Raw genomic sequence first — 16,639 nt, 5'->3', positions numbered from 1 at the left:
TGGGTGGTCCTTCAGATTTCTCGTGGGACAAGATTCAGATCCGAAACCACTTCTACTTCAACTGTCTGAGCACATTGGACTTAGTTGGACCTCGCTTTGGGAACCAAAACTGCATCTGGAAGACTCTTGCTGCTCCTGGTCTCGTTGTCCTGCCAGTATTCTGCATCATCTGTACCTGTGCTCCATCCAGGTTTTTCTCCAGGCCTATGGGCATAAAAGAAACCTGAAGGAATCTCCCTTAGAGTGAAGGAGTAAATTCCCTGCATATGCAGGCACCGCAACTAATCAGACTGGTCTGCCGTTCCTGATATCCTCCGAGCTTCAAAGGGTTCAGCAACACAGGGGGTAGTTCTGCAACTCCCACAAGGCCTGCACTGTCTTCTCAGCAACTTTGAAGCCAGTATCTCTTGCAAGAACCACTGGAGCAGCACCCCTGTGCACTGCATTGACTTGCCATTGCCAAGGCCTGTTGACTCTCTTCTCTAGAGATCTTTGGGAACCAGGCAGCTCCAGCCTTCAGCATCTCTTGCTACCAAGATCTTCATCCTCACCACATCCTCTGCACCATGGGCCTGCATCATTGGTGAGCTGCTTGAGGTCCTCCTGCAACTCCTGTGCCTTCAGCCTGTGGGTCCTCTTGAGGGTCTTCTTTGGCTCCAGTGGACTTGCTCAGGGCCTGCTTGGACTCTCCTGCACTTGGTCAGTCCCTTGAACCTTGCTGGTCCTAACACTACACCTTCTTTGAGCTCCTTGTCTGTTGCTGCTGCCAAGGCTTGTTGGTTCTCCTGCCTGACAACTCCTCCTGGTTCTCTACTTCCGATGTGGTTCATCTCATGAACAGCTCTTCCACAGTGTTGCCTGGTCCTAACAGCTGCAGAGACAAGGTCACTGTCAACCCTCCTACATCTTCTGTCATCGGTGGTTATTGGTCTTCCGTGCCTCCTGGTCACTCTCGAGTGGCATAGACTCTGTCCCTTCTGTTTACAGGTCCTCCTCTTCAAGAATCCACCTTTGGATTTCACCGGACGCTTTCACCTTCTTTGCCAGTGGTATCGTCACTGAAGTCCTCTACTGTGGTCTACGGCGGTTTCCAATATCATTTTGCACCTATGCACCCAGATTCCCTGGTGTAGGTATCCTGGTTCCTGAGGTATCCATGGATGGGATAACTCTCCAACCTTCTATCTTTCACAGGATTTCACCAGGGTCCTCTGGGAAGGGTCCTTCTTCTGAAAAACTGCAACAGCGACTTCCCCATTGGCTTGCATTGAGTATGCAGCTGTGTTTCCACTCTGCACACGGCCTCCGTGGGGTTCCTGGGTACTTACCTTGGGTGGTTCCTTGGGTCCCCAGCTCTTCTAAGTCTTCTGGGTCAAGTCTCAACTTCGGTTGCAGTTCGCATTCCACTTTATTAGTATATGGTTTGGTCTCCACCCCCTGTAGACCAATGTGTGTTTGTGCTACTTACTGTTCTCCTGTTGAAATATTGTGTGTATTGTATTTATATCTGCAAGTAGGAGATATACCAATGTGTTAGTGAGTGTGTATAATAAATATTACTATTTTTATAACTACACTGTTTAGTTCTTTTCCATTTAACGTACAGAATATGGTTAGTACTGGTAAAACAAGCTGCTTGACACTCCTTCTGGGCTAAGCCTGAAGGCTGCTCTCCACAGCTACCACTTAGAAAGCTTTCTAAGGTTGTCTAAGACTACTGAAATCACCATAAGGGATGTCTGGATCAATGCTGGGTGCTTCACTTAAATAAGTGTGCACCATATACTAAGCCAGCCTCCTACAGTAGAAGAGGTGTGGCGCAGTGGCCAGAGCGACTGACTCCAGAATCTGGGGATCACAGTTTGATCCCCGGCGCCGGCAGCAGATTAGCCCAGCGCCATGTGACTCTGGGCAAGAGCTTGCTTAATTTTCCCGACGGCCCCCAGCGCCTAGAGACCCTTACGGGTGATTGTTCGCGCTTTATAAATGTGGATTATTTATTATTATTATTATTACAGTAACACATTGTGCCCTGTCTAATTATTATTTAATAAGGCGGTCATTTTGCAACCCTCTATGAAAGGAACATTTGTGCTACATTCTATTAATACATAGATTAGATTACAAATTGCACATCATTTGCTTTTGTGTTGGAATAATGGAACTGACCCTTAGAAGCAACAAAATTGTGGAAATGAGAACTAGACCAAAACATGTTAATAATAGTGTACAGATTCAGAGGAAATTAATTATGTTGAGTCCCTGCAGATTAATGAATACCAACTGCTGCAGGTACCATTGACATGAGCAGCCTGGATTTATAAGCCAATTCTGAAGACAGAGGATGCTTGATGCTTAGGATCAATGATGAGAGAAATTGTGAGCCAGGAAACAGAAGACATTTTGGGTGAAGACTGATGTTCAGTTTTATGTGTGATGTTAGAGAGCTATGAAAATGAAACGTGGAGATTAAAAACCTTCAATATTTTAGGCCAAACACCTCTGTCAGTGTGTAGGTACAATCACAGGGTTATTGCTGATGGTGTGGTGTGGGGATTACAACTCGACTGAGCCAAGAGAAAAGAGTTAGAAGGAGCCTGGGCCTTACCTTACCACACATTTCCTTACAAAATAGGCAGAAACTTGGGCAGAGGTACTTACAGAAAGCATGGTGAGAAGCAGGCCTGTAGGAATATGGGGCCTGATGTACTAAGGTTCCTCATAAGAAATAAATTGAATCAAAAACTGATTTGCAATTTCGGATTAGGAATCTACAAAACATGGATTTGGTAGAAGGTGATGTAATTTCCAAACTTACTTTTCCTGAAAGTATTGGTAGATTGTGAACCAACCTATGTATTAATAGGTTGCTTTACAAACTACTTATTCATAGTGGTTCACAATTTGACCTACCTCAATAATATAACTGTGGTTGGTCACAAATTGAGACCCTCGATGATTGGTTAGAGTCGCAGGCAGGGTGGCCTGCTGGGGTCAACAGACCACAACGTTTGTGATTGCTTTAAATAAAGCAGTCTTTTTTTGTTAGTGCAGCCCTGTTTTCCTAATAGGAAAATGGAATGCATTTAAAAAAGAAAATGAATACTTTTATGAATACTTTTTATGAGCAGGCAGCGGTTCGAGGGACCACTGCCTGCTTGTAAAAATTGTTATTGTCTACATACACAAAGGGGAATGGGTCCCCTGGGAACTCACTCCATTTGCAAATGGTCACCACCAACTTTGATTTGGTGGTAAAATATTAATGTTTTGCATCAGTATTTTGGTTGCGGAGCATTAATAAATAAGCCTAAGGATTGGTCTTTAGGAGGTAGGCCCTTTAATACACCCCTTCCACATACCAATTCTGTATTAATTCTTAAACCAAAATTGCGATTCAGTAACATGTTATTGTAAACTTTACCCGTGCTTTGACTCCCATACACCCTTTTGTCCACTGTTTTATCTACTTAGATTTTTGTATTTCCCTAGTCCATACTTTGCCCAACCATGATGGACATTTGCCTGATAGCATCTTACAATGCATCTCCACTAGCCAAAACTCCAATGACACTCTCACACACCAACCTGTTGGCCCTTTCTGCCATCCAAACACCTTACTATGATTCAAACTGCATCTTTTGTATTTTATACCATGCTCAGATAGAAATGTTTGCACTCCCTTCGAAGTGAACTGCACCTGATTATTTGAGACCAGCTCACTTAAAAAAACAGCACTCTCTTGATCTTGGGATATTTTACAAAATGTACAACTAAACCTTTTAGATCTATGATTGATTAGTGTAGTTATATCATGAGATGGAGCAATTAAATAATTTCCAGCCGTTTCGCATTCTTTGTTTGGTAGTCAACCTCTACCACAGAAGTCCTCATGCAAACCAAATTCCTGTTGGCTTTTTTGCATACAATGCAATGTTCTATCATATTCACTATACCTTTGCCTTTCTTAGTAACCAATACAATTATCATAACTGTTTTTAGTTCAGCTTTATGCTAAGATGACCCTCATGCATGATATCTAACAAACCACACTGGTACATCTTCTCATCAGTGACAATCCCATCCTCTTCACCTGCCAATGGAAGTCTTGGCAGAGAGTCAGCTTTTCTGATTTTCTGATTTTAGTGCCTGGGCTAAGCCAATACAAAATTATACTTGAGCAATTTGGTACTAAGTCTACCTAATCTGACAAAGGACCTACTGGGTTACACCTTAGATCCATTTAATATTGATACCATGGTTTGTGCTCAGCGCAAATAGCAAATTGTGTCCTCTATATATATTGTATATGGTAGTTTCTCTAATTTTATTCTATGTTGTATTACATTTTATATCAGAAGTTGTTCTTAATTTATTGTTGATTAGATTTAAATGTTTTAATAAAATGTTTTTGCTTTGGGTATATATTTAAATGTTGCTGTATTTTATTTGAATGTATTTATTTATTGGTGCAGTGTTGGGTGGTTAGAGGAGTAGGGTGGGAAGGTTATTGAATATATATTTTATAATGGTTTCGAAAATGATTATTTTATTACTATAATTGTGTTCATTTGATTAATAGTGACGCAAATTATGTAATTGTTTTAATAATTTGCATATACAAATAATTGTATTATATTTTAGTATTTTACATAATAATTTCATTTTAATCACTATTGTATTTCTAATTAAAGTACCATTCTTTTTCTAGTATTAGTTTTTTTTGCTTCTGTTGGTGGGTTGGGAAGTATTTTAAATAGTTATATGTTTTATGCTTTCAATTGGTAAATAATGTTCCCTATTATTTTATTTAAGATCTTAAGTTTTTTAATATAGTCTTTATTGAAATTTGTAATAGCATAAAACACGTTTCAATCACAATTTCCAGACCATACACTTTTTTGTTTGAGTCAACCATCAGTGCCCTAACACCCTCCCTCCCCCCCGCTCTTAGCAGTAATTACATGTAATGGTCAGGTAGTGCCCCCGTAAGGTAAGTGTTGCACTGCATCTTTACTACACCACTATTCAAAGGAATGTCATCTGAGTAGGCAGATCCTATGCTCCCTCCATTCCCAATAATCTTAACAGTTAATGTTGAAAACTTTTTTTTATTATTTAGATAAATTATGTTACGGTGAAAATACTGTGATACATGTTTATATATTTATTGAATTACATTTTCTTTTAATCTAGATTTATTTTTGTTTTCATTTAGGAGTGGGAATTGTAAATTTGACACTTTTAAAGCCCAACACTTTCCCCAATGTTGTGTATGTTGGAGTGGGAATTTTAAATATGACCCCTCCAAAGTACTTTTCCCACTGTTTCTCAGGTGGGAGAGGGAATAGTAAAAACGACTTTTCCAAAGTTCATCAGTTGCTCTACGGTTGTTTAGTATGGAGTGTAAATAGTGAATTTGACTACTCCAATGACTAATTATTTTATATTTGATTTTTTTCTATACTTTACATTCTACTTTTTTAATGTTCAAAGGTATTTTAGTTTTATCGTTTTTTATGTTTATATTTTCTAGGAATATTTTTAATAAATTATTTTTAATGTTCATAATTTTATTGTATCTATTTCTTTTGATCATTTTCAGTATATGATATTTTTATATATCCATAATTACTATTAGTATTTGTATTTTATTATTCATACACATTTAATAATTTTATTTTTCCACAGTATGTTTATTATTGTTTAACAATTATTTTAAAGCATATGCTCTTATTATATATTTTAAGTTATAATATATTTATATATATTTCAAATATTAAATGTGTATATGTGTATATTCCTTCAGTGATGAAAAAAGAGCCCTCTATGAAAATGCTCTTATTTAAAAATCAATTAATAATGTTATATCTTTTAACCTACAAATGTAATATTTGACGCTAAATTAGTCACATTTTTGGGGGGAGTTGTTTCTGTCTTGTTCAATTTTATGGTATGTGGCATAAGGGCATTTATCAAATAATTGTTGGGTGGTACAAGAGCACTATTGAGAATTGGAGTACATTTCGATAGGTTAATTGAATTATACAATGTCCATTATATTTATTATATAATAATTACGTTTCCATGTTGAATGGCAATGTTCAAGAATCACACATCAACTAACTAATCATGCAAGTAAAAAGCACATGTGTTGGAAATAAGCCCAAGCGTTGGATGCCTTTGAAATTATTTAATTAATGGTAGATTGAGGAGCTTCCCTACCATACATTAAATCATAACAAACACATCCATCCTTCCAGATCAGCAGTTCACCAAGGACTCACATGGCGTTTTCCTACACTTCATAAGATGGGGAGAACTTTTACTCCAGAGACAGAGAGGGCAACACTAACACTTCGAGTGCTGGGACAATGCAAACACCGAAGGCTCCTACAAATTGGTGTTGATACTGTCCTAACTAACACTTTGCAGGTGCTGAAATTTAAAATCTTCATCCTGAGCCACGTCAGATTCACCACATTTGTATTTGTTATGTTCCCTTTGAGGTACGAACAAGTGTTTACTAACAATCACTATATTCTGGAAGGAGCGTCAAATATATACAGAAATTTTCTACAATTAAATGTTGAAGTCCAAAAGAAGATCCTTAAGATGTCTGCTTCAAATTCTTTTCTTTATTTTGCTTCCAATCATGTCATCCATATCAGCCAACTTGAACACAGTTAGTATTTTTCACAGCCAACGCTTTTCGTCCTCTTCTGGGACATCATCAGGGCTGTAAAGTAAAAATACAAAATCAAAATACAAAAGTGCGAATGGTATCATCTCTAAAGTTTAACTCCTACTCTGCCTATTTAACAATCTTAGTACAATTCATTACAGTAGTTGACACGGAGTAGACCAAATTAATACACTAAAAAAGCCTGACAACGTTTTTACACGGATAGCAGGTCTAGAAAATTACATCTTTCTTGATATTTTGTCTACATGTAGCTTTCAAAACTCATTCTTACATGCCATACAGTCTCCTCATTTAATGAGTACATACTAGTGCCTTCTTACTAATCCTCTTGACTCAGCTTGGTCTATGGGACAAAGGGGTGTCTCACACAAGGATGGGTTTCATGGCCCACCCCCTTTAATTCATCTAGCTGAAAACTAGAGGTTGAAAATCTCACCTTCAAACTGTAAGAATCCATTTTGTCCTTATCTTATCCATCAATGAACATCCTATGTTATATTACGACCATATAGTCAAGATCTGCTAGGAAGATAAATATATCCTTCATTAGCATTCTGGGAAGCTTACAACGTATTACTCTACGCACATCAAATCATGTGTATCAAGATCACCCTATGCTCACATCTTTAATAATTCTTTTACACATCCAAAACAAATGTTTCTCCAAATGGTCGTTATACTTCTAAGCACGGAATCATCCATCCTCAAGTATATCTAAATCAAAAATAAAGAAAAAACGGAGAAAAAAAGGGGGATATAAATTTCATGGACACCAACTCTTAGTAATTGTTGAATAACTCCTACCCAACTTCAGAAATAAAGCTATAGTGCCAAAGAATAACCATACCTTACTTATTATTTCCAAATGTCTCTGCCCACATATCTAAAGGCATCCTCAGTCCGGCCCGATAAATCCGGAGTGAATACCAAAGCCCGCCAAGCTTGAATTTAAATTACGATTTACCCAATCAGAACCACGCTTTTCAATAATTTTTAGAGCCCACCAATCGCCGTATTCCACCTATTTAACCTCATAATGTTTACTCCCTGGTCCACCGATGACGTATCTCACTCATATATCTTCACCGGTCCAATGTGCATGCACGCAACCCTAAATATTCTATCCACCAATCACTGAGCAAAGCATACTGCTAATCAAGGTGTTCTCTCTCAGGTCCAACGATGACGTATCTATGTCATCCATTCAAACCGCAACAACCTAAGCCCTGATATTATGAGAGCCATAATATTTACTTTCCACTTCCATATCATTCTTTATCTAAGAAGTAACCAAACAAGATCTGTCTAAAGGACAAAACGCCGTTACATTTGTAGACGTATCGCTTCCATTTGATTTGCACGCTTCCAACCTCCCCACAATCTTTTGTTGCTCTTGCGATTACCCGTACCCAGAAATATATTACACCGGTTCATGAGCCAATCAACATAAGACTAACATCAATCCTGACCAATCCGTGAAGAATTCTTAAACCATTGGAAATATGTCTCTCCTCACCCCTCCGCGCTAGCACACATGGTTGTGCCAAAGTATAAGTATAAGTACTACGAAAATAATGGCACCTCATTATCGCAAATGTCTGATTGTATCGCCAATATGCCCAAGTTCATGTGCTGAAACGATAATCCGACCTACTTTCCTCGGTATTGCACCTATTGTCCCCTTCGATCCTGCTCATTAAAATATTCAAGTCCCGCACCAAAATTCACCTCTAGATTTCTCTGTTGCCCCGTGATATCATTCACTCATGCCGACTGAATTCATCCTCTTTAACAACCATGTTAATACCATTCCCTCATGGTCAATGAGGTACCAATATTCAAGTGCCTTGAAAATACTATAAACTCAAATTCTCTGTAGCCCAATAAACCCAAATACTCCAAATAGTTGAAATTACACTTTCTGTCTGACGACTTGAATACTCCCACTCCGTCAAATCCACCAGTAATCCACTTCCAATATTGATTGAAAACAAAGTACTTAATTTACTTGTTCATCCTAAACCAATCCACTATTGTAATCAAAATACTGCAAGGTGATGTAGGGGCTAATGTCTACTCCTGACTATTCTACACTAATTCCCAAATCAACACCTAAAACAAATGTCAAGACCCTTGACCTAACAGACATTCCGCTGCAAATATAAACCCCCCATTAAAGGGTGACCATCATTCAGTTTTAACTCCGGGAAACACAGTTATGAACAAAGTGCAATTGCACTCAATATCTCCCAATCATATTTACACATCACCAAATACATATATGCACAGACCCCTGGACCCTCAAGTGAGAAAATAATGCAGTTCTGTGTCAGTGTTCAAACCTTGAGAGACCGATCTAAACTTACTGATCCATCGGGGTCCTGCTTGTCTGATCCTCAATTCCCAATCTCCTCCTCTAATATTAGGAGTCACCCTCTGTATACCATGAAACCTAAACTCTTGCTGCGTGTTGTGTTGTTCCTCAATATGTACATACAGTGGTGATCTGAGGTCCCGATTGATAATTGCGCATCTGTGCTCCTGAATCCAAATTTTCAAATTCCTTTTAGTACTACCAATGTATATTCTGTTACAGGCACAGATGATAGCATAAATTACACCCGTACTATTACAATTGATAAATTTGTTGATATAGTAAAGTTTTTGAGTATTGTACATGAACTCTTTTGTTTTATTCATGCCCAGAACACACATGTTTCAGGATCCACAGACATAAAAGCCTTTAGGTGGCGGTGGCAACCAATTAGAATTGGCCGATCTTGGTGGTCGAACATAATTCTTAGACACCATTTCCTTCATAGTGGAACTTCTTTTATAAGTTACCACTGGTCTATCTCCTACCAGATCAAACAAGCCAGGTACTCCTTTAGTAAATTCCAGTTTTTCCCTGGTGCTTTGATGATCCTATCCTTCTGCAAACAGTAAGTCGTGACAAAAGTCACACGTTTTTTAGATGCTACTTTCTCCTTCTGAACCAAAGTAGATTCCCTTTTAATTTTAAGCACCCTTTCTTTAGCATTTTCCAAATTCCTTTTGCTGTACCCCCTATTTCTTAATCTGTTTTGAAGGTTATCCAATTCAGTTCTAAAATCACTCTCCAAACTACAGTTTCTTCTTCATCGAATCATTTCCCCATAAGGGATTCCTGTTTTTACTGGTGAGGGATGAAAACTGTCAGCTCGCAATATGGAATTAGTGGCTGTACTTTTTCTGAACAGCTCACTACTAATCGAATCACCATCCACACATAATTCCACATGAAGGAATTCTATTTTGTTGGTATTATAATTGATGGTGAAACTAACATTAAAGTCATTCTGGTTTAAGAAGCTAAAATATTCCAATAACTCAGTTTGAGTACCTCTCCATATCATCAAAATATCATCGATGAACCGGGCCCAATATAGGACAAAAGCTGTCCATCTAGAGGCCCCCCTGCTCCAGGCATGCTCCCTCTCAAACCAGCCCATAAAAGGGTTGGTGTAACAGGGAGCAAACCTGGAGACCATTGCCGTTCCTCTCACTTGATGATACCATTCATCCTGAAAAAGAAAGTAATTATTGCTCAGAATCAATGCACTCATTTCTACCAACATTCTAGAATGATCCCGTAGACTTGCACTACGACTGCTTAGAAAGTGGTTAAGCGGCTGTTCTCCTCTGTCATTATTGATGCAAGTATAGAGTCCTACTACATCCAATGTAACCAGTATCATTCCTTCCTCCCATTTAAAAGCTTGCAATTTATTTCTTGCAATTTATTTAAAACATCCATAGTGTCACATATGTAAGATGGTAAATTGACCTCTAAAGGTTTTAAGAAACCATCAACAAATTTGGATAGATGTTCCATAGCACTTCCAATACTAGACACAATCAGTCTAACCGGGGATCAGATTTCAACTTATGTATTTTGGGTAGCGTGTAAATCAAAGGGGAGGTTGTATGAGTTACATTTAGATATTTATATTCTGCCTCATCAATTAATCCTTCCTCCTTCCAAGAGTGCAATCTCTCTGAAATACATCTAGTCATTTCCGCCATTGGATTGCCCAATATTTTGACATAACAATTTGAATCACTCAACTGCCTCTGAATTTCTTGGATGTAATTGGATCTGTTCATAACCACGATATTCCCACCCTTATCAGCTTCGCAAATTACTATTGTGCTGTCACATTTCAAATCCTTCAAAGCTACTCTTTCTTGAGGGTAGGGAAGGAGGAACCGGCTGAGGAAAAATCGAATGAGAAGGTCATATTTGTGTACATTGTTGTGGCTTGGTTTTGTTGCCACTTTCCACTTGACAGGAGAAGAATCATTGACAATACTATGGCTGAGACTGGGACAGAATGGGAGAGCGAGAGAGTGATGGACAGAGAAAGAGAGAGAAACCAGACAGGTTTTACTCAGAAGAGTTTTTTCCCTTAACTGTGTTCAATAGAATTCAAGCTCCCACAATTATACGCAAAACCTCATTTTTGTGCTTTCTGGAGTTACTGGAAATTGACAAGGGACAGACTGCAAAACGTTACAATGGATATGCATGTCTAATCATAATGAATGACCACAGCCATTTCCAAACCGTTTCCCTTAATACCGGGCAGTTTGCCAGGCTTGTTTGATGTAAAAGTAGGTGTTGCAGGTATTCCTACCTTACAGGTAATTCTGATTGGACCTGTAAAAGAAGTTATTAAACAAATTGGGATTGACTTGACACTCGTAATTGAGGCCTTTTGCTCTTGGGTAGATTAGGGTAGGTGGTTTTTTACATTTATATTACAATTCCAAAGGCCATTTTCTATAAAGATAGAAGAAGACCTTCTAAAGTGCATGCAGGGCTATTATCCAATAAAGTGATAACTGTCAAAAGTTGAACCCAAGCTATACCTGATTGATGAGATCTAATAAGGGCAAAACTAGTCTTGTGTTGCTTGTGTTCCGTTGAAAGGAGGACCTGTCCTGGCAGTTTGGGCTAGACGGATTCCAATGGAGCAGGTTGAAGACTGATTTGCATACACCTGGGTTCAAACTGAGTTTGAAAAGTGTGCAAAATAACTATGACTGGGATGCAGCCCTGAATAATTACCAGGGGGTGACATTAATGTAAACATTCCATCCATCACATTTTTGTATACTTCATGGTGACTCCCTAAGTGGGACAGGTGTTCCAAGATGTGGGTCTGCGCACTCTGTGTCACTGGAACCAAGCTAAAATCGATTGTTGAGCCCTAATTGGGTTAAACTTCTCTTGGGTTGCTTCTGTTCCTACTTAGAGTAAACCTGGCATGCCAGCATGGGCTGGACTGTGGCCAAAGGAGCAGGGTCAAGACTGATTTGCATTGGCTGTGTTCAAATTGCGGTGACATGCTGTACAAAATAACTATGGGCTGTTTTTTTTGGTTTTTTTGATACTTTATTCTTTAAGTTAATAAAAACCATAGCAATATCCTAAAAATGAGATTACGTTAATTAATCAGCATTTAAATTGTTTAAATGACAATTTCATATCACATAAAACAAACTAAAATAGAAAGAATCATAAAAGTTGTTGGCAATATTGTTATCACGTCAGTACTCAATCATAGGTGCATTTGTACAGTTAGTTTAAAGTTTTAAGTGCAGTCCAGGGATTCTTTGAGGCGCGTTGTCTTTTCATATAGTATCAGGAATTTCATCATCTTACAGTTCAGTTGAGAATCTGTTCGGTCTAGACCTTTAATAATGGCTGATCTGCAATTTCGAATGCCCCTGTCGTTGAAGGCTTTCTTCAGTAACAGAATCCGAATAGATTTTATAAATGGCCACACACAGATCAGATGGATAAAATCTTGCTGCTCTGCACCAAATTAATTATATATCCTGGGTCCGTTGTACTTCCATGATGGTTGGTTTGCCAAACTTGGTAATGCCCTACAATATAATACCCATTAGCTTTCGTTTCAGGTACGTTGAGTTTAGGTATTCTGCCGGACGTAACGTTGTATATGATTGAAGGACCATCCAGGCGTGATGGCTTTGTTAGTGTACTTTTGTCTTCTAACAATGAATGGAGTTCGGCTGATTTGTTTATCACCCTATGAACGATTTGGAAGTATGAATTCTGAGCCCAGAGTTCAATTGAATTTGTTTCCTTCAATGCTATTTTCAAGAATTTACCACAGCATAAACCTGTATCTTCTTCCTGGGCCCGCCACAGGGTGCCATGTAAAATATTGGATCCATGGACTGGAATGTGGTACCGAGTAATTTCCAGTGGGTAAGATTAATTCAAACATTCGTCCATTACGTTTTAGTATACTTTTTTTGAGTACTTCAGAGAGCCAATAGTTTGAGCAGCGAAAATTATGCTTAGTAAAGAAATGAGGAAGAAAAGTCCATCGTCCATATATATTTATAATGTGATCAAGGCCTTTGGTAGGCCGAAACGCGGAATGGCGGCAGTGCTGGGTGAAAATAAATAGAAAATTCTTGCACTGATACCTGGGTCTGTGTTCGTCTTTTCCTGAGCAACGTGGAAGCTGGTGACGAATTACACAACATATATATATATATATATATATGATATAATTCATGCTTGGATAATGTGCTCGAGATGTATCTTTCCAAAACCATCACCCATAAAACTTTGCCTACCAATGTATGTGACCCGCTTAGTATGTTGGTGTGTGTATTTTACTAGGCCTGGTAGCAGAAAGGTTAAGCGGAGTAAAACCCAACACAGAAACAAAGCAGCTCGGTGCATACAGTTGTGCTGAATAAAAGAACAATGCTGCAGTGACTGGCCTTCGCCTTATTGATTCTGTGCAATACTTTTGTCCTGTGCCACATGAACAGAAGTTGCAACCGAGGGTGAGACATAATTATCCCAGTCACTGAGGAAACAGAGCATGCTAATGCGACCGTTCAGCTCAACAGCACCAACCCGCGTTTCATTACCAGAGCGGGCGCATTTAGCTTAAGTATAAAACGCACTACGCAGCCGTGGATCAAACAAAGAACAAAGGGGCATATTAACAAGGAACAGGGAAAATTAACGCTAAGGGCGCTTAGCGTTACGTTTTTGAACGCCCGCTATTGCTGGATAATATCACCTGGTTATCGCGTTATTAACAACGCTAACCGCCTAGGCAATAAAAAATCCAGCCATAGCGGCATTTTGGGAGGTTATCGCTGGTAATGCAGCGATAATACTACAATGATAGGGATTTCCTTGTTGATAGCCCAGGGTGGATTTTGCCATGTAATCCACCTCCCATTGGATTACATGGCTAAATCTGAAAATTAGCAGACGTATAAAAGCAGCGTTAACTGTGGTTAGCGCTGCTTTTTCTGTCTCTAACAGGGTTAGCGTGAAGCTTGATAATAGGAGAAATGACACTTAGCGACATTTCTCCTATTATTTTGCTCTGGAACGCCCACTTTGCATCTCATTAGAGATGCAAAGCGAAGCGTAGTGAAAAAGGGTGCTAACATGCGATTTTGCATGTTAGCATCCTGTTGTTGATAGGGCGATATTGTTATCTCCACTTCTTTGGCTTTTAAAGCCAAAGCAGCGGAGATAAAGCCCTTGTTTATTTATTTCATGCGAATGTCCCTGTTGTTTATTTGTCGTTTAATTGGCCAGTTTCTTGCAAGATAACAGACAAACCCCGTTTCAGGGCAGTCACTCTACCGTGGCTCGTGACACTCGCTGGCCTTGAGTGATAATGAAACAGGATGGGACGGTCTGAGGCCTGAGGAACGGCGCTCAATCACTCCCGGCAATTACTATGTCTCCCCGATAACTCACGGCTCTATCCCGCAAATGCCATCTCCGGAACAAAGCCTGTCACAGATCAGACTGAATCCATTAAAAAGCTCTGATTAACACGTCCCTGGGGCGTCTTGCGGAAACGTTTCTTTTCTAAGCGAAATGACAGTCCGTCGCAACTGCTACGATAGCGCTCTCTCCCCAAGTAGCCCGGCTTTAATGTAGTTTATGATTTAAAACATTAGGAAGCATAAGAACACAAAAGGCTCACATTTTTGTAGCTCATTCGAGGTCATGGAGGCTGGTGTTCACAGATGCAGCGATTAAACCTGTACGTGTATTGGCTAATATTCATTCACTGTACTCTGCGCCATATTCTCGGCATTCGCGGCTTCCGGGTTCCCAGGAGTTGCCACATTGGATAAACTCGGCTCAGTGAACTGGAAGCCAAGCAAACACCCTCTCCTTTAAACACACACATTGGTATTTGACAAGTGTCACATCAGCTGTGTCGCATTCTTTTAGCATCGCTTGTGGCTGATGTGCAAATGTTTCCAGTCGCCGTAAATAGAAACGCGGGCCCTTGATCTGCGCTGGCCTCGGGTTCCGCGCGGGCAAGGCCTCTTTATTCTGCTCGCTGACCCGCGCCTCATCACCCACGGGAGAGACGCATGCGGAAAAACTGGCGTTAATTATGGATTGTGTATTTTTGCTGACATGTTTACAAGCCCCTGTCCAATACGTACTGCACGGAAAATGCCACAGCGAGGAGTGTTCTTGATTCAGCAACACAGCAGTAAAGGAAGCATTCGAGGTATGAAAGGCATTTGCCCACGGAGGCAGGATGTGAGACACGCGGTCGCAATTCATGTAACTGTGGGAGATGTGAGGGGATGTTGTGAGATGCTATTTCACAATTATCTAGCAATAGTTAACTGGACGTAGAGCAACAATATAGCAGATTCATTTCATAGCAGATTAATTTGCAAAACACTGCACAAGTGTGACATGCACTTGCAGGAGGTTACCATATGGTAACCTTTATATCTAGGTAGTAAACACAATAGCTGTGCTGGAAAAGCACACATTCTTCATCTGTTGTAAGGAGAGCACAAGTCAGAGAGAAATATTTTAACTTTCTGCTCTCAATTTAATAATGTGAGATTAACTCAAACGCAGCATTTCAAACTGAGTTTAAGAAATGGATTGTAATGTATCATTATTCTAGCTAAATTACTTGGAATTACCCTGAGCATGTCTTTGCTGCACAAGCCCCTTCGAGCTACAAAAGGATTATTCATAAAGAAAACCACTTAATAATATTTCGAGTGCATTAATGCAATGTAATACATTTCAAGCTTCGCGGTGGTGGGGGTAACAGGCACTAAAATAGTTGGTTATTAATGCAGTCAAAAAACTTCAGATGCCAAAATAGGTGGGCTTTTGGTCCAGCCTTGAACCCGTGGTGGCCTACATGTGTTGTTGAGGCCATTTGGAAGAAACCCAACCGGAAATGTTTGGTTCCAATCTTGGGGGACTGGAACTATGATGCACCACCTTCTGCAGCAAGGCCGTACAGCTCAAGACCTTAAGAGGGACTGTAAAAGCAAGGGAGACACTGGACATATGACACTTGCCGCACAACTCTCACTAATGCACATTTTATGTATTTTTGAGGGAAGTCACTACACTAGAACTTTGTTTCACAGCAGGGACTGAAACCCTGGGCATTTGCTCTCTAGTTAAGTTTTGTATCCCAGTGCCCCAATGCCATATATCCAACGGTAGGGCTCCATGTCACGCCCACAGTGTGATTAACAGAGGATGGACTGCAATGCTACTAGTCTCTATTTAGCTTCTTGGTGATTGAGTTGCAGCATCTTTATTATTATTATTATTATTATTATTAGGACGTGTAATGCGCAATGAATCATCCCCAAAGGGATCTCTCGGCGCCATTGGCTGCACACTACCAGTAGCTTATGACAATGTGGCACTTAGAACAACCAAGTTTTAAGCTGCTCGTTACTGGCACAGTTGATGCTGCCAAAAATGTGAATGGTGTGCAGGAGCCGGAATGGATGCCAGAGGCCCAAAACAACCTGCTTGCAGGAGCAGAAGACAGAGTTAAGTTGTCTGGAGTGTACATACATGCTCAA

This window comes from Triturus cristatus, chromosome 2_1, assembly GCF_964204655.1.
Source record: "Triturus cristatus chromosome 2_1, aTriCri1.1, whole genome shotgun sequence".
Lineage (NCBI taxonomy): Eukaryota > Metazoa > Chordata > Amphibia > Caudata > Salamandridae > Triturus > Triturus cristatus.
This window is presented reverse-complemented; position numbering follows the sequence as displayed.